Consider the following 26,903-nt stretch of genomic DNA (forward strand, 5'->3'; position numbering starts at 1 on the left):
CTGGAAAACCAGGATTAACCGGACCGTACTGGGGTTGTTGAGGTTGTTGATAAGTGTACCCAGGATACGGTTGATACTGGTAAACCGGTTGTTGGACAGCTTGCCCAGGTTGGTACTGTCCCTGGTACGGAGGTTGAACAAATTGAGGTTGAGTAGTCACAACCGTACTTATACCAGGCTGACCTACAGGCATCTGGACCGTGGTTTGAATCGTAGATCCAGACAACGGTAAAGATGTCTGAGGTGTGGTAACAGGGACAGTAGAAACTGGAGCCGTCGATACTCCAGAAGTAAGTATGGTAGATGTAGCGATAGTTGCAGCAGCCGTTTGAGATGGAGTACTAGGTGCAATTGACGGCTGAGTAACTACCGAAGCTACAGAAGTTTGAACATTTGGCTGGACAGGTTGCGGTTGCTGGGTTGGACCAGAAACTACGGGTTGTCCAGCTTGAGGAACCATCTGTACACTTGGCTGCAACACCTGTTGACCCTGTGAGGGATCCCACACTAACATTCCAGGGTACTGACCCGTAACAGGTTGAGGTACTGAGATCCATAACCAGATTGAGGGTAGGATTGATAATTGTAAGGTGCAGTTCCCATACTTGGAACATATGACTGACCTTGAGGCGGTTGATAACCTTGACTTGAGTATTGACCTTGAGGTTGATAACCTTGAGGTAAATACTGATACTGGGGTTGACCTTGACCTTGAGGTTGGTACCCTTGAGGTTGATAACTTTGGGGTTGATACCCTTGAGGTTGCCATCCTTGAGGTTGATATTGATACTGAGGTTGACCTTGGGGTACATATTGAGGCTGAGGTTGACCTTGAGGTAAGTATTGCACCATAGGTACATACTGACTTTGAGGTTGCCCCCCAGACACAATTTGTGTACCTTGAGGTTGCCCCCCAGGCGTTAACTGCGGTTGCCCCCCAGGCGGTAATTGGCCACCTTGAGGTTGGGAAACGGGAATTGAACCTGACATCATGTAAATGTCTCCTACACCCAATGGTATATTACCACTGTTTCCAGCAAATAACCCATGATCAATGGGTTGAGGAGATGCCCCCGCAAAGGTACCAGAAAGTGACTGATACCCAGTGGGAACAGAAGGACCGCCGTGTAAAAAATTCAGGACTTTGTGTAAACACGGACGACTGACCAGACATATTTACAGGAGTATGAATACCTCCAGGTGGAAAAGGAGTACGAGGTGTGGAAAAACCGACTGAGTTGTCTAAAAAATTGGTTAACGCAAGGTACCAAGAAGTACTTCTAGGAGGACTGTAAAAGATGGATTCACGCTCCCTTAGATCAATAGTAAGTTGACCTTCAAGGTGAGAGACACCTATATCTTCTTCTGGAGCAAGTTCTTCTATAGCAATCAAACCAGAAGGTAGATTTTCGGTGATAATTCTTTCTATTCTCGGTGAATCAGGGACACTAGAAGTTGGAGTAACAGGTTCGGAAATTTCAGGTTCTTCGCCTGTTTCACTGGCAGATGAAAAACTACCAGCAAGCTCGGAAACTGTAACAGTTTCGGGATTGTAACCTGTTTCTAAACTTTGGTAATCTGGATGGACTACCAAGGAAGATTCTCCTTCTTCAGGTGAACCTACTCTACTGTCACTAGGAGGAGTTACAAGGACCTTTAACCCTTCTAAATTACCCGGGTCGTCTCGAGGAGGGGATCCCCTAAGTCTACGGGATCTTCTCAACAATTCGGCCACAGAAACAACTTCAGGAGACTGGCCCCGAAGTCTACGGGACTGTCTCGGTAATTCCGCCACAATTAAAGATTTTTAACTACAACACACGAAAACAAAGTAAAAAATTTCAAATCAAACCACCTAAAGTCTTCTAAAGAAGCAAACAAATTTGAAGCACACGCCTAAATAATCTAGAGCGTCAAACCACACACAAACAGTAGTCTTCCGGACCAAAAGCGCTAGTTGGTGATTAGGCCCAACCTCGCAGGATTCAGTACAGAAATGGCGGGTGGAACAGTTACCCCGGCAACCTGCTTAATGAATAGACCGGCACAAGTTCCTCCACTTTAACCGTCTCGAAGTGAAGTGAACCCCCCGGAAAATCCAAGTGAGTATAACCGACGTCTGCTCCAGGTACAGTGGGACCTTCCCTCCACCGTCACCTCGGTAGAACCCTAAAGATTATGGTCACTAAAGTTACCAATCACAACAATTACACCTGGGGGAACAGTCTAAACTCCGACAGCACGCAAGGGCAGAGTAACAAGCTCAATCCCCTTACCGGCTCCTTGACAATAATCCAAGGTTTACCGATAAGTGACCCCTGGCTCCTCGACAATGGTTAATCCGAGGTTTACCGTTTGTAATACGTACTGTCTGGCGTCGTTCCCAACGAGGGAGGAATGATCCCCTCACTGGTTCGGACACGAGCTCGTGCTTCTCCTTTAAGAGGAGCTTTCCCAGAGTATAACTGAAACAATTGGATTTAATCTACTCAAGATAAACTATCTGTTTGGTTTTGTAGTCTTGGAGAGTTAAGTACTCACCTACTCCAAGACCCTAGCCTAAGCTATGTTGGTGTTTCAGAGCCCTAGAAAAATAAAAATTACTAGATTGATTTTAATTTAAGCGTTACTTTTAAGGTTGTTTCTTAAGTCAAAAGGTGATGGAAGTGAAACCAGTGGTGTGTTGACTCGACTCGAAACCACTACAAAATGCACCTAGGATGATTTACCCACTACTTTACTTTTTCGATGAATTGCTTAACTAAAAAGTTGAGAGAATGCAATCTTTATAAAAGCAACTTCTTAATTGAAGACAATCAAAGAAACAATTCGTTTGTCTTTTCCAAGCATAAAAAACATGACCGCTCTTTACATGCACGAAAAAACTCTTTTTCTCTTTCAAAAACAAAAAGCTACTTGAAACAAGACTTTTAAAGAAGATGTTTTTGTATTTTTCTTTTAATAAAGCAAATAAATCTAATATAACCAAAAATCAATCTTAACAACTATTAAAATCTATGAAAATGCACTCATAAGCAAACTAAAAGGTAAATTTACTCTAAGCAATCTTAACGAGGCCAAAACCAACAATGATTATTCTAAGGTGTTTTACTTGATCACAATCAAATCAAGGACTAGCTTATTGCAGAACCAAAAACTAGTCAAAACAAAACTCTAATCTTTTTGTTCTTTTGTAAAATGGAAATCAACACTTTATAAACAAGTAATTCGAAATTTGACCCAAAACAACTTAAATGGCAAGCTGCTCACACAAGGAGACTTTACGACAGGCCCGACTTCTAAGAAGGCTGACTAACCAGAGAGATCTAAGGCTGGACAACTTTCTACCGTCAAAGTCACTACAGGACCTATTGAAAAATCAAACCCTAGGCCTAAACTTCGTTGAAATCCACTAAAACACTCAAAGCTCACAAAACAAGTTCAGGTGAAAATTCTTGACAGGGTACTAAAGGATCTGGGTAGAAAACACTAAGAAAAATCAAAATCTAAAAGCAATTAAAGCAAAAAATGGAATTTTCCTAAATTTTACAGGAAGACGCAGGCAACCCGTTATAACAGGTGCGGGCCCGCTCTGTGCAAACGGCAACAGCGCGTCCAAAGACGCACTGTGCAGTACTCAGAGGGTGCGTCCTTCTGGAAAAGTTGAGAAAAACCAAATCTAACTAAATCTAAAGCTAAGCCACCCAAATACTAATTCTCACAGTCAAAAACCAGAAAATAAAAGTGATTTTCACAGAGCAAAGTTCACACAAAGGAAAAGACTCTCTCATTAATGGATTCCCCAGTGGAGTCGCCAATTTGTCGTGGCGGAAAAAGTCGTTTGTGCGGACACAACTGACCTCCCTAGGAGTCTAAACTCTCTAGCGACAAACAAGACAAAATGGAGTGATCTTTCTCTAAATATACCTTTTAAAACATGAAAACTACAAGTGTTTAGGCTTACCTTATTCCAAAACGCGGTTGTTGTAGTCCGTCCTTGCCGATCCGGATGAGCTCCTCCTTCAAGTCAATTCCTGCAACCACAAACAATCAAACAATTACCAAGCACTTGCATTTCATATAATAAAACATATATTCAACATGCAGACCAAGGAACACATGAAATAACTCATTAACACAAGCTATTGAGAAAAATAAACCAGTTTGTATTAATAACGAAACAAAGAAACTCTTACAACCTGGCCTTGGTGTTGTGCAAGTTCCTCCCAGGGTCCATCAAGGGTTTTCCTCTACTTTGACAAAGCTCACCCACTTCCAAGTAGAATCAAGCAAAGACAATCTCTCCTCACAAGGTTCTAAATGGGAGTCCTAATTCCTGCAGCATTTACCCAAAGAAAATGTATAGCTCCAACCTCTCCTCCCTCTGGCTCAATGTCTTTATTTATAGTGCTGTAAAGAGGTTATTCAGGTCCACCATCAATGGGATAATCCCCCTCTTTGGGTGGGATAGCTCCCTTATTGATGGGATAAGTTCCCCCTTAATAGAGATACATGAACCAACTGGAGGCGCATCCAATTCATCAAACCGACCTCTAGAAAGTTCTAGAAGTAACCACAAGTAACTTTTTTAAGATGAAACTCGCGCATTTTGCCTTTTACAGAAGGACGCACCTGTCCCTTAACATACAGAGCGTCCAAGGACGCACCTTTTGTGAACATGGTCAGCGTCCCCGCAGGTAAGGCTAGAGAGAACCTGCGACCCCAGAGATAAACATATTTTTGACAAGACTTTCTCTCTTCTTTGAGTTTGAGATGGATAGCAGAGGCATAAGACTTGCCTAAGAGGGTAGCATGACTGTTGATTTGAGCCATACTAACTGTAAGTGGTCATGGTGACATTTTTTAGTGTAACACCCAGTTTACTATTCTGAGTTTTTCCACACAGAATGATTAATATACAGCTATCCATTTTCATTATGATATTGCGTTAATGTCACAAGACTCACTACAAATATGCTGTTGTATTACAGTTATAATACTTCTGTTATATGATGTATTCTGGTTGATTATGATACCCTGCGGCTTGTTTTCATTTCCGTTCAACTTTGGGGTTTACTTGTAAGTTGGACTAAGAATACATATACCACAGTTATCGTGCTATTCTAGTCGCACATATTGTTTATTTGCTGGATAGTCAAAATACGTTTGTTTTGAATATGTATTCTGTGCATGCAAAGTGCAGAGTTCGATTTCATAATTTATGAGGTTCTTATCGTTCTCCGGCTACGGCTATCCGGGTCCGGGGTTTGGTCTGCATTTAAGTTTTCTTTATTTTATGTGGACAACGATGTAACATATATATATGCACTCATCCTTGTTGCGGGACTTACCAGTCCGCCTTATGATTCAGTGCCATGCTGTGAATGCGTATTAGGGGTTTCTACCAAGAATGCATATTCCATTTCTCTCGAATCTTGCTGTACAGAATATATATTTCGTTTGCTTGACTTGTAACTTAAACAGAGGGTCTACGGTATACCCCTTCCATATTTCTAAATGTCATTCAGATAATAAAGACTTGTTTATTCAGATTTATGTCGTATGGTTATTTCTAGATAAAATGCAAGGGTTTGATGTCTGTTTCTTCTTCCAATACAAATGCGTTTCGGTCTCTGTTTATACAAATACTGTTTGATTCTCTTTTTATTTTCAGATAAGAATAATAGTCAACTAACCCCTACTGTTTCCATTTCTTCTCACAGAACAGTATATTAGTTTAGCACAGTACAGTATAAAAGATAACTTCAGTAAATAAATAGTCTCACAGTAGGCCATACCTGCTATTCTGCAAACCTACTTGATTGCTTGTCAAACCACCCGACCGTAGGAAGAGTTCCTTCTCTGACCTCCACCCCCAAGCACTTGCAGGTCCTACTCGACCGCAATTACACTGGTCTTGCCAGTAAACGCTATCTGATCCTAACCAGACGTAGCGTACACAGGAAATTCTTTCCTCTTATGCCATCTGATCCTAACCAGACATAGCATGAATGTTTTTTCTCTTTTCTGCCATCTGATCCTAACCAGACATGGCATTTCCCCTTTTTCCTCTGGGGTCTCAACTACCTCCAGGTAGTTAGGGTTCCACTGTAACTGATTCCTCAGTTACTAACCATGATTAATCATAACTCAATTCAAAAGTACCAACACAACTGTTTTTCATTCACATAAAATTAATAACAGGAACATATATATTTCTCAAATAAAGTTCTTGTTCAATAATTACTTTCACTATTTACTAGTATTAACTTTTCACAAGGGATGTTACACACTGACTCGTTAGTCGTGGATATTTCTGAAAGAGGGTATAATTGCAGTGTAGATTTGGGTGGTCGCTGCTGACGCATTGCGTTCCATCTTTTTTCAAATACAAGACATTCAATTTTTAGAAAAGTTAATCTCTAGTAACACTAACAAAAAAAAATATAAAGTTAACTAAGTTGGTCACTGTACACTGTTATTTATATGTCAACTTACATATTATCATTACAAAATAGGATTCTAACCAATCACAAATATATAAAAATTAGATTCAAAATAATAATAAAATAAAATAAATTTTTTTCAAAATAACATTAAACTGTCAACTTACATATTATTATTATACAAAATAAAATTCTAACCAATTACAAATATATAAAAATTAGATTCAAAATAATAATAAAATAAAATAAATTTCTTTCAAAAATAAACATTAAATAAAATCATTTAATTTGGTGAATTTAAAATTAATATTAATATCAATGTTTTTTTTAATATTTTATTATTATATTACAACAAAAAAATAATAAAAATTAAATAAAAAACATATTTAAAAAATCCAAAAGAATATAAATAAAATATTGTACAAAATTTCAAACCCAAATATTGCCCAGAGTTAAGCATTTGTTTTTCTCCAATAACGACAGTGTAAAAGATATAAAATATTAAAATATTAAAAATTTGAAAGTAAAATATATTTATGTCAAAACATTATTGTTATAAAATTTAATTATTGTAAATGGTCCATTTAAGTGAGTTTGATAGTTAAAATTACTTCTTTTCTTAAAAGATTACATTTTCAAATTTATGAATAAAATATATATTGATATGTAGACTCTATATAAATATGTTATTTTAATTATCAGATTACTATATAATAGAATTAGATCTTTTATTTTATAAACAAAGAAAATTCATACGTAAATTTAATATTTTTTAACCTTTGTAACAATAAAACATATTTATATTAATTTATTAATATTTAAATTATTGTAAAATTTGAATATGAGTGAGTTTAATAGTTAAAATTATTTGTTTTTTGTTAGAAAGTTACATTGTTCAAAGATAAGGATTGATTTGGAGAATTGTAATTTTAATTATTAAATCACTATATATATTGAGATAGATAAATCTTTTGTTAGAAATCTCATATCTAATTTAATATTTTGTAATTATTTTCAATTTTTAATTTAAAATTGATTTCTTATTATTATTAAATTTATAAAAAAATATTAAATAATTTTAATTAATATTTTAATTTTTTTTAATAAATAAATAAATTAAATATTTTTGGGGATTCAATTGCATTAAGTAAGTCATTCATCTACAATCATTTGCATGAGAGGTAGTCGTAATTGATTAATTTCTCATGATTTTTGAATAGTTCACTTAGCACTCATTGCGTGATGCTCATAGGGGGGGGGGGGGGGGGGGGGTGGAGAAGTGGGATTGAAACTAGTGAAATGAATCACATAGCGCTAGTCATCCCTTCCGGTGCTTGCACCCGGTAACCAGGACTTCCCAGGAATAACTCTCATCGAAATAGTCATAGATGAATAACTTACTTAATGCACTTGCGTCACATACCCAAATAGTAAAAATAATTATTTTTTTATAATATCATTTTCAAATCATTGCACAATAAATATTTTGTAATTGTCCCACGCATTTATAAACTTATAATTAAAAGGATATTAGAATATCCATTACCTTCCAGATATCCACCATACTGCATGTTTTTATTAATTTTACTGTTATGATTTAAATGCTCGGTAGAGCTTTCATCGGAGGCGACAGACTATGAAACTTACACCTATAGGTCTGCAGGATGTTGTAACATCCCCAAAATAACTCATGGTAAAATAAATAAATAAAAAAATTACAAGTCAGTTATGAAGACTTAATAGGTAGTTTCGGAACTAGTTCTTAGTATCCAGAACTGATTCTTGGTATGGAGAACCGATTCTCGGTATGGTAAAACGAAAGGAGAAGCGTGGGTAGAGGGGTTCTCGGAGACCGTTTCGTGGTTTGTGGAACGGATGTTAACATCCATGACCATAACCTGTCTGTGGTTTGACAAAGTGTTTGGCTTAGTCTTAGTTTGGGTGATTTCACTGGTTCTTTGGCCAGGGGCTTCTACTTGCGGTACAGCTAAGGGAGTGTCGCAATTAGCCTTATGCATCTCCATTGATTGCAACAGGTGCACTTTTCGAAATGGCGTGCTTCGTATCTTAGAGCGCCCTGGCAGGAGTGTTGGGTATAAAGGGTTTCGGAAGATGGCTATATGCTGCTCTTCAAATACTCATCTGGGTGAAGTGGGCAACGGGCAGTTATTTTCTCAATTCCGAGAATTCTTCAGAATTTTTTGGGAAAATCCCTGACAGGGCGTTTCATATATATTACTCTTCCGCGTTTTGGCTAAATGCTATCTTGGCTGGCATTGATTCCTTTTCTGCAGAAGTTAGATGCAGAGAGTAAAAGAGGAGGGCACTCGAGGTAATAAAAAGACACGGTGCGACCAAAGAATTCAACAGCCACACCAGGTAAAGAATTCAACACTTTATTTAATGGAAAAGGAAGGTGGTTTGCTAAATGATTTAGGAACTGCAAGAGAAAGGCTAAGTATATGTAGTTTTTCCTCCTATAAATTACATGGGAATTTCATGTTAATTGCTTTATGAATCTAGATAACTGTCGATGTTTTAAAAATGCATTACATGCATGATGGCAAGAACATGTTACCTTCATTTTTCCAACGGCCGCTTAGCCGAAGACCCACCCTGGAAAAGCTTGGTTTCGAAAAACTCAGCCTTCTTCAACACTTGAGAATGGAGTAGAAGAGGATTTCCGAGATGCTCCACTCCAGCCGAATTGATTATATTTAATCTTATGTCGGCTGTATTCTCGTCTCCAAACCTTAGTGGCTGATTATAAGCCATTGCTTTCTGCAAATACAATGAAACTTTGGCCTCAATGTCTTTGCACACAACATGCACCGTATTACGATTTTTGTGTTCCATATTTTCTGTGAATGCAGTGACCATTCTTAAACACCGTGAAAGAACCTCTCTCTGGGCGTCTCGTCTCTTTGATGTGATAATCTAATCGCCAGTGTTACTGCAGGTTGATTGGACTTCACTATTGTGTGAAGGGTTAGCTAATGGCGTGCTTTTGGGCATATAGTTATTCATTCTTGTAGCTTCTTTTGGTAAGAGAATACGTACTTCAAGTATGTGTTCTTTGTATGTTAGCAAGAATATGATAAAATCTTGGAAAATAACTGTGGGAAAGAAATGCATGTGCAAGGGCGCAGAGCAGTAGTTATTACCTGGTATGTAAACATAACTAATGTGTTATATGTTTTAGAAGAAAACATGGACTTGTTAAACTAATGGATAGATCTCTTAGAGAGAGATATGTGTGAAAAGTGGAACAAGAATTTACTTGAATAGATGTACTAGTAGTAGTATGTGATGCTTGCTCATGCAGATGAGTAGATGATAAAAGATCATTTTTAGAGGTTGTTTAATGGATTATTGATATTGTAACTAATCTTGTTGCCAAGATTGTTGTCAACAGCATTGACAGGAAAAGATGGCGGTTGGTGCCAAAGGAAAGTAATGTTTAACATTGGCAGGAAAAGGATTATTCGTCCATGCAGATGAGTTCAAGCTGCAGTATTGTCCATTGCTAGAACAATTATGCCACAAGGAATGTTGCATGTGGCGGTATGTAAATAAAAGATTACATGAAAATTATATTAGCTTTTAGCTAGTTATGTGACAGCTTAATGATAATTCATTGTAAAGATTTTAATACAATGGTTAAGGGATGGAATCCCTTATAAGCCATTGAGTGAGGGGTGAAAACCCTCACGAGCGTTTAATAATAAGATTAAACGTTTGCTGGTTTTCACCCTACGGGGTTTCCAGGGTATATCAGTGTTCCATGGTGTGATTGATGTGATTGTCTTTTATGTCAATTGATAATGATGAGTCCCTGATGATGATGGTTCTTTATTTGATGTGACAATCATAATGTCTTAGTACATGATCATCTAATATGGTTAAGGATATCAAGAAATGGATGCAAGAATTCATGGGACGGTTTACGTTATTACAATGGTGGTTAAAGGTTATGCAATGGTTATGAATCTTACTATCTTTGATAGCAATTTACTTGATGTACTAATGAATAGTATATCTAATGGTTGAGAATGATTGTGGAGTTGTGAATTGATTAATTACTTGTAGTAATTGTATAAAATTTTTAACTCCCTACTTTTACATGCGAGGTTATCGGGGTATGTGACAAGTGGTATCAGAGCCAGGTTGCAGTACTGGCGCCTTTGGGAATTGGTAAGCGGAAAGGATATTGAGGTACGCCATCAGTAGGCATTAACTCAGGTACGAGTTTAATCATTCACATATTCATTTATGTAGTACACTACTTTTGGCATGATAGGTGTGATTCATGTTTATAACTGCTTTAAGTAGTAAGTAATAAGTTGTTGCATAACTACGTTCATAACGTTAGATTCCTGATGAGGATAAAAGACAATGAAACTTTTGTCACACTTAGAACAATATTGAACACTCATTGAGGAAAGTGACAATCAACTACCAACTTTTACTTTGCACATATGGCAATAACAATAATGCATTTATTGAACTAGATTGAAATTACAATGAACGAAACTTAATGAGCCAATGCATGAATATAAATTAGGGGAACATCCTTGAATAGGATGAAAAATTGTTTTAAAAAGGACATTAGAAGAACCCCTTAGATAATGAAAACATGCAATGAGTCAAGCAGCGAGACTTGATTGTCATAACTAACTTTTGATTCAGTCTTGTCATGGATGCATGAAGACGATTGGTAGTTGAGATTGGTTAGTGTTGTATGACTAACCCATAGAACTTATATGCATTAATTCAATTGGACTTAAGATTATTACAAATTCGAAAATAAGTGAAGGTTGATTGATGTTACATGCATGGAATGTGTGTATGAAGATTTTTACACTCTCTGTGCTATAGTCCAGTTGTTCATGAGAAGAGTTCTTGATTTTATTCACCATGAGAATGCATGATGAATAGTATATGCTTATGTCTTAATAGATTTAATGATGATTACCCTCTAATTAAGTGAAATCCATTAGCATGGTATGTGTTTATCATTACTTGTTGAGAGGTAAAAACCATTGGAGCCTCGATTTAATGATGGTTGAATTTATCTCTACTATGGGAATGATGGATTTCTTATGCATGTTGCATTCCAGTGTGAACTTAATTGGAGAGGCATGTTCAGTGGGTAACATTTCTAGGACCCATTCCTGGTATAATTACATGTGATAATTATTCATAAATAGACTACCTGTGTTAATACAGTTGTCAGTAAACATTAACTACCTTCCCCAACCATAGATGCTTCCAAAGGAAAAGGAAGCAAGGAGAAGGAAGAAGACCGTGCTGTAGGGACAGACGGAGATGGGAAAAAGAAATCGCTAAGTCTGGGGATGACCAGATAGAGCAAGCTTTGAGTGTCAGAATTCTTGCAGAAGACTCTAAGTCTAGGGATGTCTAGATAGCACTCGGTGTGCATGTGAGTATTCCTTTGACCATGCTTAAGGAGTTGGAAAAATGATAACTATAGTGTGTTGATGTTAATGATTTTCGTAATGTCTCCTTGAAGTCATCATTCTGAAATAGTCACACAGTAGTGTTATGATAGTTGTTGCATCTAGAATCAAGTGGTAACTCTGGTGCATGTGTGACACTTAGGTGATCGTGCTTCTAATTGCATAAGTAGAGCAATTGCTTCCGGTAAGGGTGGTTTAATTTGTTACTTATGCATGTTGAACCAAGGAAAAGATAAGTAACTCTATTCTTTATAGAGAATAATCAGTTGTGTTTTATTAAATAGTTGGAAATATCATGGGGTTGATTTCTACAGTAAGGATTGATTGTTTATGTGTTTTCTTGGTAGAGAAAATATGATAATACTTGCAGTAAAAGATTGATTATTTTATATGTTTTTCTTAGTAAAGGAAATAGGTAGTTCCTCCTAGAAAGACTACATGTGAGTCTTGTGTGAGAAATGCTTGTCTCTTGTCTATAAAATCCTTGCTAAATATAGCCAAAGTATCTTCTTGAGAAAAGAGGATGAGATATATAAATGTCCTGAGGACATAGCATGGAAGGTGGCCAAGTTTTCTTGAATTAAAGTATGTATCTTTATTTGATAAAAGCTTCTTGGAATATATATATATATATCTATCTATATATATATATATATATATATATATATATATATATATATATATATACTAATTGCATTATGATTCTAGTTAGTTTCTAAGTTCTAGTGAAACGATTATGCATTACATGCATGATAAAGATAGCTAAAGATGTGCTTCTAGGCACATAGATATTCATATCTAACTTTCTTGAAGAAAGAGTGTATTATATATATACTTAAATATAGTCTCATTCTAGAAGAGTGTGCATACTTCATGTATGAAGATGAAGGATTTTATGAGAGTTCTCTTGAAAATAAAAATAGAGGTTCTTTCCCTTAAAGACACATTAGAATAGTGTTCATACAAGAACCAAAATCCTTACTTGTTTCATGAAAAGAACTATGTGCATTGAAGTAAAGTAATTGTGTTAGGAGAACACATGTTGCATATTGGTAGCTATTGTGACTTTGGAATTATTGAGTCTGTGTGTACTTAGAGAAGGTGGTCATGTTAGCTTCCTTGAAAATAATAATCTCTTGGAGAGATTGTCTTGTTGGATGAGCTGAGTTGATTGCTTGATTTTGGATGGATAAGTAAATCTTGTTCTATATTTTGATTTTTATGCATAAAGATGGATATCTTTAATAATTCCCTGAAAGGGAAGATAGAAGAAAGAGGTATGTAGTTTGTTGTATGAAATGATGATAGTATTCTAGTAAAGGGAATATGTGTTGCATACACTAAAGAAGGGCTTATATGATAAGCAATGGTATGCACAAAGATTAGTCATTGTGACAAGTGGTATATTATATTAATGATGCATGGCCAATGTTGGCCATAGTAAACGTAAGATAATACTCCATTAATGACGATTTGAATTAAGACAACAGACTATGGAAAAATTGGAAATGTTTAGATTATTAAATCAACTGTTGTTGACATTCATACATTAATGAATATTTGCATATGCTTTTATACATAACAATATTGTATGCATGAAACTTTTTGGAAATTGAATATGTGTTAACTGATGCATATTTATAACTAACGTTGCTGATGGGATTAAGTGGTGGTAGCTTAATGGCAACAAGAAAACTCATCACGTAAATTGCTGCAATGTGAATTGCAATCATAAATGAGAAAGAATGATGTTATATGATATGCATGAATTATGTTATTTGGGAAATTTGCATGCATACAACATGTATGATATTACAATCATAAATGAGAAAGAATGATGTTATATGATATGCATGAATTATGCTATTTGGGAAATTTGCATGCATACAACATGTATGATAGATATGTTTCCCATCAATCTAGATGTTGTGGACCCATGATGGGGGATATATGTAAATGCATCGTGTACATGCATGTTTACTTTGTTAATGATAATGTTCAAATGGTTCATTACTTAAATTACTTTGAGAAAGAGTAATAAAAGAGGAATTTAACATGCCAGACAGTTGCAGATAGTTGGGTTGATGACAGTTACCTGCCCGGAGGGGTTGACCGTACTTGTCTGCCTGGATATGCCTTGGGTTGATGGCAGTTACCTGCCCGGAGGGGCTGATGGTACTTGTCTGCCCGAGTTGTGAAAGGCTAGAATGCCTTGGGTTGATGGCAACTACCTGCCCGGAGGTGTTGATGGTACTTGTCTGCCCAGATTTCCTCTCCCTGGAATTCTTGAGCTGGTTGGCCAGTGGAATTCCATGTTAGACCTGGTAAGGTCTCTATTAAAGAAATTGTCTGGATGTGAAAATGACTCGACCGGGTTGTGGAAACCAGTTCCCATGGGTTGGGAATTCTTTAGTCTATTGTGATTTTCATGGCTAAAGAAATTAACTAATCAGTTGTATGTGATGTTAAAAATAAATTCTATATATAGTTGTGTGAAATGTGTTATGCACATTTAACAGGAAATGAGTTTAATGTTCAATAAGGAGTTATTGGAAATTTTAATTCCTGTATCATTTTATTAATCTTGTGAAAGTCTTAGTAGGGGCTAAGACCATTTCCAAATGATGCAGTGATTGACAGTTTTGATGATTAGAGAGCTAGGTGCTCTTTTGGTACATCTAGAAGTACTTTGCGGATGTCTTTAGTGAGAATTCGTTCAGTGTGCACGTGAGCAGTGATTCATCATTTGATGATTAGTGTTAGTGCTCTTTAAGTACTTGTAAAAGCACTGTGATTTAGAAATCATCTAGCATTGCACAATTGATTGATAGTCAAACGTATTTCATTTGACTCAAAATATAGTGACTAATGTGATTGAATTTGTTAGTCATATATTACAGGAATTACTTACCATGGAGGGTTGAAGAGTTGTCCAACCACTATTAAAATGCTTACATGAAGGTATTCATGATTTTCAAGAATAGATGGTAAGTAATGGTAAGTTGACACAGAGAATTGTTTATTATGAATGAATAAGGGCCAAGTGGTGGCAATTAAAAGTTGCATATTTTTGCAATTACAAATGCTTATGACTATTGATGCTCCTAACTAATGATATTTCTTATGATTATATCATTACTATTTCGGTTATTGTCATTTATAGGAATGAAATCTTGGATTTTAAAGAGGAATGATCATCTTTTTGTGTGGTTTAGATGGTTATACCATGAGCAAATCTCAAGTTCCCAACGAGAGATGAACACCGAGGACGGTGTTCCTGTTAAGGGGGGGAGTATGTAACATCCCCAAAATAACTCATGGTAAAATAAATAAATAAAAAAATTACAAGTCAGTTATGAAGAGTTAATAGGTAGTTTCGGAACTGGTTCTTAGTATCCGGAACTGATTCTTGGTATGGAGAACCGATTCTCGGTATGGTAAAACGGAAGGAGAAGCGTGGGTAGAGGGGTTCTCGGAGACCGTTTCGTGGTTTGTGGAACGGATGTTAACGTCCATGACCATAACCTGTCTGTGGTTTGAGAAAGTGTTTGGGGGCTTAGTCTTAGTCTTGGTGATTTCACCGGTTCTTTGGCCAAGGGCTTCTACTTGCAGTACAGCTAAGGGAGTGTCGCAATCAGCCTTATGCATCTCCATTGATTGCAACAGGTGCACTTTTCGAAATGGCGTGCTTCGTATCTTAGAGCGCCCTGGCAGGAGCGTTGGGTATAAAGGGTTTCGGAAGATGGCTATATGATGCTCTTCAAATACTCATCTAGGTGAAGTGGGCAACGGGCAGTTATTTTCTCAATTCCGAGAATTCTTCAGAATTTTTTGGGAAAATCCCTGAGAGGGCGTTTCATATATATTACTCTTCCGCGTTTTGGCTAAATGTTGTCTTGGCTGGCATTGATTCCTTTTCTGCAAAGGTTAGATGCAGAGAGTAAAAGAGGAGGGCACTCGAGGTAATAAAAAGACACGGTGCGACCAAAGAATTCGATAGCCACACCAGGTAAAGAATTCAACACTTTATTTAATGGAAAAGGAAGGTGGTTTGCTAAATGATTTAGGAACTGCAAGAGAAAGGCTAAGTATATGTAGTTTTTCCTCCTATAAATTACATGGGAATTTCATGTTAATTGCTTTATGAATCTAGATAACTGTCGATGTTTTAAAAATGCATTACATGCATGATGGCAAGAACATGTTACCTTCATTTTTCCAACGGCCGCTTAGCCGAAGACCCACCCTGGAAAAGCTTGGTTTCGAAAAACTCAGCCTTCTTCAACACTTGAGAATGGAGTAGAAGAGGATTTCCGAGATGCTCCACTCCAGCCGAATCGATTATATTTAATCTTACGTCGGCTGTATTCTCGTCTCCAAACCTTAGTGGCTGATTATAAGCCATTGCTTTCTGCAAATACAATGAAACTTTGGCCTCAATGTCTTTGCACACAACATGCACCGTATTACGATTTTTGTGTTCCATATTTTCTGTGAATGCAGTGGCCATTCTTAAACACCGTGAAAGAACCTCTCTCTGGGCGCCTCGTCTCTTTGATGTGATAATCTAATCGCCAGTGTTACTGCAAGTTGATTGGACTTCACTATTGTGTGAATGGTTAGCTAATGGCGTGCTTTTGGGCATATAGTTATTCATTCTTGTAGCTTCTTTTGGTAAGAGAATACGTACTTCAAGTATGTGTTCTTTGTATGTTAGCAAGAATATGATAAAATCTTGGAAAATAACCGTGGGAAAGAAATGCATGTGCAAGGGCGCAGAGCAGTAGTTATTACCTGGTATGTAAACATAACTAATGTGTTATATGTTTTAGAAGAAAACATGGACTTGTAAAACTAATGGATAGATCTCTTAGAGAGAGATATGTGTGAAAAGTGGAACAAGAATTTACTTGAATAGATGTACTAGTAGTAGTATGTGATGCTTGCTCATGCAGATGAGTAGATGATAAAAGATCATTTTTAGAGGTTGTTTAATGGATTATTGATATTGTAACTAATCTTGTTGCCAAGATTGTTGTCAACAGCATTGACAGGAAAAGATGGCGGTTGGTGCCAAAGGAAAGTAATGTTTAACATTGGCAGGAAAAGGATTATTCGTCCATGCAGATGAGTTCAAGCTGCAGTATTGTCCATTGCTAGAACAATTATGCCACAAGGAATGTTGCATGTGGCGGTATGTAAATAAAAGATTACATGAAAATTGTATTAGCTTTTAGCTAGTTATGTGACAGCTTAATGATAATTCATTGTAAAGATTTTAATACAATGGTTAAGGGATGGAATCCCTTATAAGCCATTGAGTGAGGGGTGAAAACCCTCACGAGCATTTAATAATAAGATTAAATGTTTGCTCGTTTTCACCCTACGGGGTTTCCAAGGTATATCAGCGTTCCATGGTGTGATTGATGTGATTGTCTTTTATGTCAATTGATAATGATGAGTCCCTGATGATTATGGTTCTTTATTTGATGTGACAATCATAATGTCTTAGTACACGATCATCTAATATGGTTAAGGATATCAAGAAATGGATGCAAGAATTCATGGGACGGTTTACGTTATTACAATGGTGGTTAAAGGTTATGCAATGGTTATGAATCTTACTGTCTTTGATAGCAATTTACTTAATGTACTAATGAATAGTATATCTAATGGTTAAGGATGATTGTGGAGTTGTGAATTGATTAATTACTTGTAGTAATTGTATAAAAATTTTAACTCCCTACTTTTACATGCGAGGTTATCGGGGTATGTGACAGATGTCATATCTTTTTTAATGTGCATTAATTCTTGGCTAGTTGGCTTTCCTAGACTCATGTGTCTGGAGCCTTCCAGGTGTCCTCTAGCCGGCCCTTCACACTTCGGAATGCAGAATCCATCGAAAACCCTCTTTCATTCTTCAGATCAGATGGTAAAAGTGAATGTCAGTCTGATGAAGATCCTCTTGGGTTTGGTAGTCGTCATTTTATTGTTCCCCTGTTGCAGAGGTAATGGTGGTCCGTTGCTGAACTCTGCCTTAGGTAAGATATCCTTTCTTTGCTACCTTGCCGATATCCTTCAAACCTGGTATTATTTGTTTTCATCCCTACCGATCTCCTTCAAACTTGGTATTATTTGTTTTCCGCCCTGTCGAGCTCCTTCAAACCTGGTATTATTTGTTACAGTACTTATTAGTGCATTTGTGTTTACATGATGCCTCATGAGACGATGGTTTCCTTCTAGTGTTTGTGGATGGTATTTGAAACTCTCACTAGTAAGGGTTCTGTTCTCAAATCAAATCCTAGTAACTCTATTCATCTAAGGTGTTGATATGCTTTCACATACCTCTAGTTGTCTGATAGGCTTCATGGGAATATCCATAGCTTTCCGCAAGATTCATGAATGTTTGCTACTACTGGGGTACTATAGCTCCACCTCTTGGACCCTACAATCTTTGGGCAGGAATTCACCAAGTATGTAAGGTATATGGGAACAATTCCAGGGTTTAAACAATTTATATCCTTTTAATCCATTCACTTTTAAGATGGACTGTAGATACATGTATTTGGAGTTCTTGATTAGCCAAATGGTCTCTGTATCTTGTTGGTCGACTCTTAACTACTGTAAATTTTGTAGTTTGAGGTTCCAAGTATTAGGGCATATGCGACCCGATGATTAAATCTATTGTCTAGTAGTGTTGATACAACGCGAAGTGTATGGGGGCGACTAGTTCTATCATGGGTCCTCTAATTGGAAACTACATATTTTTTTTTAAGAGTTGTTCCACTTGAATATGCTTATTTGTGTTTTCGAAAGGGTTTATAAATTTGAAGAATGGCTTTAATATTTTGTGTATTTGGTTTGAACTATGATGGTTAAATTTAGGAACTATTCGGTTTCCATCTGAGTTTGGAATTTATCTTGCTATTTCGCGAAAGAGGAACCCCTGAGGGTTTACCTTCTGATGCACTGTGTATATATATATTTTGGTTATGCATTACAAATATTGTTTTGGGTTTATGGCTTCCAAGATGTAGGTTCAGTAGGCTATCTCTCTGAAACAACTCTACATGTAATGGATAGTCAGGGTCGGCTATATATTTTATTCTTTCGAGCACTAAAATCTATTTCTCTCTTTGTATATTACTCATATGGTCTTTGTTATACTTTCCCAAGCTTTTCTATTCAGTACTTCTGCAAGTTCTTTCGTTTATACTGTATTCTACCTATAGTTTTTATGAATTCAATAAATCCATTGATTTGTAATTTCTTGCGTAAAAACAATAGTAATTTCTTATTCTAGATTTATAACATGTAAATGTTTATGTCTTTCTCTGTACTTAGGAATCACATGTTATTGATTTCAATTTTTTGGCCGTATAACCCTTAATCATTAATAAAAATTACTACATACTCTTGTTTATAAGAACATATAGATATTCTATTTGACTGTATAAATTCTTAAATGATCTCTCTAATTAAAAATCAAGAGAGTACTTATCTGTATGTAGTTAAATGCTCCTGTTGTTTGTGAAATTGCAAACTTATATTGCTTGTTTAATCCTCCCAACCTTGAGACTTGCTACTCCAGCCTCGCTATCCAACCTAAGTCTCCCCTCTAGCAATCCTTCCACAGGATTTCTCCTTTAAGACTAATAGTCTATAAGCAGCTATCTGGTCCCAACTAGACTTAGCTCCTTTAATCTCTCCTTCTTTATAGCACAAATTTTCTCTTTTCTCATTCTTTTCCCCCTTTTCTGATATCAGATACCTATATCCTATTGGTCCCTTCTTTTGGGAATAAATCTCTAAAGAAGTAGTTAGGGTTAGGTAACCACCTATTCTAACTACCCATCATATATAAAATTGTCTTTATTTGACATTTCACTTTTCATCTAACTTTAATAAAAATACTTACTGCCATCATTATAGCAGTTTACTTTTCATGTAATTTTAATTAAAAAATGATAGTTAATTGTATAAACTTAATAGTGTTTTAGTTTGTTCAAATGCAGTCAAAAAAATATTTACATTCACAAGGGACATCAAATATTCTACCCCTAATATCGAACATTGTCCTGATGTTTTTCTGCTAGAAATAAATTTGGAAAGGTTTCCTTCATAACTTGTTCATCTTCCAAAGTGGCCTCCTCCAATCCAAAGTGCTGACACTACACTTTAATTTGCGTAATAACTTGTTTTCGCAACGTTAATTTTCTCCGATCGAGTATACCCAGTGGTTTGACCAAGAACTCACCTTCGGGTTATACCTATAAAACAAACAAGATTTCAATCAGCTCTCATATTTAAAAAAAATAAAAAATTTAGTTGTTGTCCGATCTACGACATGCCATATTCTAAATTTGTATACTTACCTATATATCCCTCCAATTGATTATATGGTTAGGATAATATATGTACTTTTTAACATGGAAACATGAAAGACATTTTACACATGAATATGGCTGGGCAAAGTGAGTTGGTAGCTCACTGGCCCAATTCGAGCCAGAATTTCAAAAGGACCGCAAAATCTAGATGCTAATTTAGGACATCCACTCCATTTCAGTGTACTTTTCTTGGCTCGAACATGAACATACACATGATCTCCCACTTGAAATTCCCAGGAACTCCATTTCCAATCATCATACATCTTTTGTCTGTCTTGAGTGACATTTAGATTGCTTTGCACCTTTTTAACCAATTTCTCCATTTTTGCTAGCATATATGGTCCTAGCAGTAACTTATCTTCAGGGTTGCCCTAATTTGACAGTGTTCTACACGTTCGTCCATACAGAACTTCAAAAGGACTCATTTGTAGAGAAGTATGGTAGTTTTTATTGTAATAAAATTCAACTAAACGAATATACTCCTCCCATTTAGAGGGTTGTTGCATTACGTAAGTTCGCAACATGTCCTCCACTATTTGATTCACATGCTTAGTCTGTCCATTTTTCTAACGATGGTAGGTAGTACTGAAATGAAATTGAGTGCCTAAACCTCCAAATAGATCTTTCCAGAAGGTTGATGTAAATTTTACATCACGGTCGGAAATTATAATTTTTGGTATCCCGTGCAACCTAAAAATTGCATAAAACCATTAGCGATTTGAGCCGCTTTATAAGTAGATTGTACTGGTATAAAGTGAGCATATTTCCTTAACTTATCAAATTACTACCATTATTGAATCATTCTGTCTTTTTTTTTTAGGTGGCCCTGTTATGAAATCAATGGAAATGGTTTCCCATTTCCATTCCGGAATAGCCAATGGGTGAAGTAACCTAGCTCGGTGATGGTGTTCAACTTTTACCTACTGACATTATAAACAACGTGCTAAATACTCAGCCACCTCCTTCTTCATGTTGGGCCAGAAATATTCCTTCCTGAGTGTAATAATTAATTTCTAGTACCCGAGGTGGCCTACATAATGATTTTTATGATACTCATCTAAAATTAAATTTTTAATTTTTTTCTGATTAGACACATACATTCTTCCTATATAAATCAATATACCTTGTTTATTTACTTCGTATCCCGGGCGTTGTTCATTTCTATTCAAAATTTTAGCTTGCTACCATAAAAATTTGTATTCCGGGTCTTGATTTGCTACATCCTTAATCTTCTCCTTAAATGTGGTTTGCACTTTGCTGAATGATACCTCATAGATACAGTGAACCTTTCGACTTAAATAATCCATGACACGGTTCTCTTTTCCGTTTAGGTGATTGATTTAAAAATAAAATCCACTTAGGAAATCAACCCAACGAGCTTCCCTAGCATTTAGAGTGGGTTGTTTAAAATAATTAGTTAAGCTATGATGATCAGTCATTAACAGAAATTTCTTACCCATTAGGTAATGTCACCACATTTTTAAGGCATGAATGATTGTTGTCAGCTCTAAGTCATAGGCTGAATACTTTTGTTCATGTTCTTTAATCTTCCTAGACTCATATGCAACAACCCTTCCCTCCTCCATAAGTATGCCACCAACACCTTCCTTGTTGGCATCCGTGCAGACCACATAATCTTTGTTTGGGTCTGCAATGCTCAAAACAGGTGTGGTGGTGAGTAAATGTTTAAGCTAGTCAAAACTCCTTTGACATTGCATGTTCCACTTAAAAGATTTTACTTTCTTTTGTGAGGAGGTAATTGGATATGCTACTTTAGAAAACCTTTCAACAAATCGCTTTTAATATTCAGCTAGACCCATGAATGATCTTATATCAGCGACGTCTCTTGGTACCAGCCATTCCATTATAGTTTTTATTTTTTCAAGGTCCAAAACAATCCCTTCCTTGGTAATGACATGACTTAGATAATGGATTTGTTCTTTAATAAATTCACATTTACTGTACTTGGCGTACAGTTGATGTTCCCTTAAAACTTGTAGAACAAGAGGGAGATGTTCTTTATGCTCCTCAACATTTTGAGAGTATATTAGTATTTCATCTATAAAAATAACACAAATTTATCTAGATATTGATGGAAGACACTGTTCATAAGGTACATGAATGTCATGGGAGCATTAGTTAGCCCGAAGAATAAAACAACGAACTCGTAATGCCCATATCGAATTCTAAAGGCTTCTTTTTCTATGTGTTCCTCCTTTATTCTAATCTGATGATATCCCGAGTGGAGGTTGACTTTTAAGAACATAGTTTCTCCCTTTGCTTGATCAAGCAACTGATCTATCCGATGTAGAGGATATTTGTTCTTGATGGTCAGTTTATTTAAGTGGCGATAATCCATGCACATTTCTCATGGTTACATCCTTCTTTTTGATGAAAAGCACCGGGGCTCCCCAGGGTGATATGCTAGGTCAGATATAATATTTATCAAGTAGTTCTTGTAACTGTATCTTTAGTTCTGTTAACTCTGGTATAATCATGCGATACAAGGCCCGAGATACCGAAGCAGCTCTTCGAATCAATTCAATGGTGAAATCTATATCTCACTTTGGACGAAGTCCCACAATTTCTTCTGGAAATACTTCCAAAAAAAATTTCACAACTGAAATATATTCTAAAGAAACAATATTTTCCTTTGAGTTATAGTATCCTACTTGAATTGCATAAATTTGGCATCTTTCCCAGATACATTTTTCCAATTGAGAGGCGTTACTGGTCTCAACTTCAATGGCCTTATTATCCCTTGAATTTCCTGCCTCTTTCCTTCTTCATCCAAATAATTAATAGTTTTGGCTTTACAATTAAAGAGGGACCAATGTTTTTCCAACGAGTCCATGCCTATCAAGATATCATATGATCCTAGGGGTAACACATTCAAATCTACCATGATGGATTGTCTTGCTAACTTTAAGGGACAACTACCAAACTTGGCCAACATTCTTCTTTTGGCCCCTGTGGCTAATTGTACTAACAAAGGACTCTTAAACTTAACAACTTGAAAACAACATTGATCTACTATTTTAGGGCTAATGTAACTCAAAGTAGCTTCGGGATCAATTAAAATAGATATGGTTTGGTAAAAAAATTTACCTTCAAATTCTATCATGGTCGACTCGTATTCTGCCGAATGGTCTTCTAGGGAAACATTGATTTTAGGAACACTTCTTTCCATTTCTCCCACCACTGATGCTTCTTGAACATGTGTGATCTGATCGGTCCCCTTGCGGTGTGGACAACTATTCACATAGAGCGGTCCTCCGCACCCCCAACACTGTACTCGAGGTTTGGCTGCTACCTCTACCTCAGTCCTTCCAGACTGTTCATCTTTCTTGGACTCATTGGGGGGTTTAAATATAGTATGATTTCTTTTCACATTTCTAGCTATCTTCCCTTTAAGAGGTCTATTCATTATAATATTATTTCCCTTGGTATTGGAGGAAAACTTACATCCCTTTTTGTCGATCCATCTCTTACCTCCATATCCTTTCAAATTGTTTTGCTGATAGCATAACTGAACCTTTCGTATGACTTCATCCATGGTTTTTGGGTTGTTAAACTCAAGGAACTCCTTCATAAACAATGAAAAACTATTAATGAACCGTTGCACCTTTTCCCTTTCTTCCCATATGTATGGTACATACCTTAGTAAGGACATAAATTTGGTTATGAATTCATCCATGGATAGTTGACACAATCGAAGGTCATGAAACTCCTTAGCTTTCTTGTCATAGAACCTTTCAGTTAAGTGTTTTTCTTTAAAATACATCTGAAATTTGTCCCAGGTTATGCTTTACTCATTTACGTCACGCACCGTCTTCACTTCCTCCCACCACAAGGTGGCCTTCCCCTACAACTGAAAGATGGCTAGTCGAGCTTTTAAATTATGATCATATTTGTACAGCTGAAAATATTTGTTCATATTGATGAGCCAGGCCTCAACTGCCTCTTCTTCTTCACCATCAAAGGGGGGGGTTTATTTTCTGAAACTCTCCTTGTAGCTCCACTTTCTGTCTCTTTTTGGTTTTGTGTTCTGATGCATTACCAGATTCTTCCTCTTGATTTTCCTCACCGCCTTCAGTTTCTACATTTTTTGTACAAAATTCTTGTTCACCAGTCATATTCCCATGCTCAGGACTGGGAATGGGTTGTCGCTGATTTTGTCTATCCAATAGAACTTTCATGATATTTTCCTACTCTTGCATCAGCCTTTCATTATCGGCTCGTAATCGCACCATTTCATTTTTCAATTCTTGCACAGTTTCCAAAATTGTAGTATTGGCGTTATGTGGTTCCTCCCCTAGTTGCACCCATACCTCGAGATTGGTTTCTTGGAAATATGTTGGTCATGTCCCTGTCATTGTATGGTGTGATGGAATTCCTGTTCTCCTCATGCTAGTGGCTATTCATCCTCTGTGCACATTACAATTGTTGTTACTCATTTAATTTCCAAAGGCCTTAGTTTTGTAACCTGAGCGCTCTGATACCACATGTCACATACCCAAATAGTAAAAATATTTTTTTTTTCTTTTTTTGTTTCCTAATATAAAAAAATATAAAAGTTCCATGGCATATAATATCATTGTCAAATCACCCGGATGCGGGTGCTTCCACCAGTCATTAAAGATGGCACACGCCATGCCACATGGGAGCAGGACGGACCGCCAGCTCTGGTACGCGGAGGATGGTATAAGGTATGAGGAGTTAATGCACAAGGTCAGTGCATTCAGTTTGTTGCAGTGGAGACGGGACGCCGCATTCAGTTTGTTGCAGTGGAGACGGGACGCCGCATTCATGCCGAGCATGTCTGCTCAGCACTCAAGGCAGAACAGGAGTAGAGCCCAAGGCCCTCCCCCCATGGAAAGTATGGACGCTATGCATTATATTGAAATTCACATATCAATTCTCGCACAGAACCGGTATATTGTTGCTCTGCGCATTCGGAGAAAGGTTACCCCAGCTTCCAGTTTTCGAGGGCTTGACAAGTGCTTGGGGTCTCTGGTCTTAAGAGCCATGCCGCACAGCAGAGGAATTCCCAGGCGAGGAGGAAGATCTGGTATCCGGGTTGGTTCAGAGATGGAAGATGTGCAGCCAATTTTGCCCATAACCGCGGCGCCACCCCTCAGAGATGGAAAACTCAGAGCAGGAATGCCTTCTTCCACAAGGCACCTACCAGACATTCCGCTTTAGGTTCCCTAGCCGCATGGTCAGGCCAGAAGTTGTGGTTAATTTCGCGGTTTTCATCACCGAGGAAGAACCTGGTATGCACAATTATAATTCCCCTGCAAGTGTTCACGACAGCGACATCTTTTTGGGCGACATGAACGGTTTGGTTTACAGAACCCACCGTTTCGAGGCAGCTCCAACCCAAAACGCCCTGGTCCAGCAAGCTCCGTCTCAGGATGTCTCGGGTAATGATGTCTCTGTGCAAGAGCTTCTGCAGCTGCCCAATTTGAATCTGGAAATGGAGGTCTTCAGCGCTCAGGCTCAGCGAGGTCCGGGAGAGTTGCTTCGGGACGAGGATGGGATGGTCATCTGGCTCGACTCACCCAGCCAGGACAATCGCACGCAGACAGCCTCGACCAGCCAGCCAGCCTAGTTATCATCGGGTGCTCTGTTTTATCTTTTTTGTAATCATGTCAATACAAATGGTGTTGTTTTCCTGTGTCCATTTCAGTCCAAGGTCTCAGTATAGCTATTGCTGCAAGTCTCAGGCTTCAGCAGCATGCTCTTTTTGTTTCAGTGTCAATGATGTAAAATGGCTCTGTCCTGCCAGTAGCCATGGTGTCTTTGTTAGTTTGAGTCCAGGTTATTTGATGTCCAGAAACCATGATTATGGACTATGTTTTGTGACTCGGTTAAAGCAGATAGACAGTATAGTCCAGATTCTTCAGTTTGAGGACTGGCCTCGGCCTCCTCGCGAGATCTAAACTATGTACATATTTTTCTTTTCTTTAATATAGCAGTAGCCTTTACTTAGAAAAAAAAAAATATCATTGTCAAATCATTGTATAATAAATATTTCGTAACTGTGCGACTAATATATAAACTCATAATTACAAAGATATTAGAATATCCATTACCTTTGGGTCATATGCCATACTGTATGTTTTTATTAATTTTACTATTATGATTTAAATTCTTGGTGGAGCTTCCATGGGAAGTGGCCGATACTGTGAATCTTACACCTACAGGTCTGCAGGATGTCATATCTTATTTAATGCACATTAATTATTGGCTGGTTGGCTGCCCTAGACTCCTGTTTCTGGAGCTTTCGAGGTGTCCTCCAGCTGGCCCTTTGCACTTGGGAATGCGGAATCCATCGACGACCCTGTTTCATTCTTCAGATTGGATGGTAGAAGTGAATGTCATTTTGATTAAGCTCCTATGGGGTTTGGTAGTCGTCATTTTATTGTTCCTTCGGTGCATAGGTCATGGTGTCGTTCGTTGTTGAACTCTGCCTCAAGTAAGTTGTCCTCGCTATGCTGCCTTTCTGAGCTCATTCACACCTAGTACTATTTGTTTTCTGCCTTGCCGAGCTCCTTCAAACATGGTATTATTTGTTACAATACTTA

Source organism: Pinus tabuliformis, chromosome 6 (assembly GCF_031772625.1).
Source record: "Pinus tabuliformis cultivar Carrire ecotype Pingquan chromosome 6, CPIR1, whole genome shotgun sequence".
Classification (NCBI taxonomy): domain Eukaryota; kingdom Viridiplantae; phylum Streptophyta; class Pinopsida; order Pinales; family Pinaceae; genus Pinus; species Pinus tabuliformis.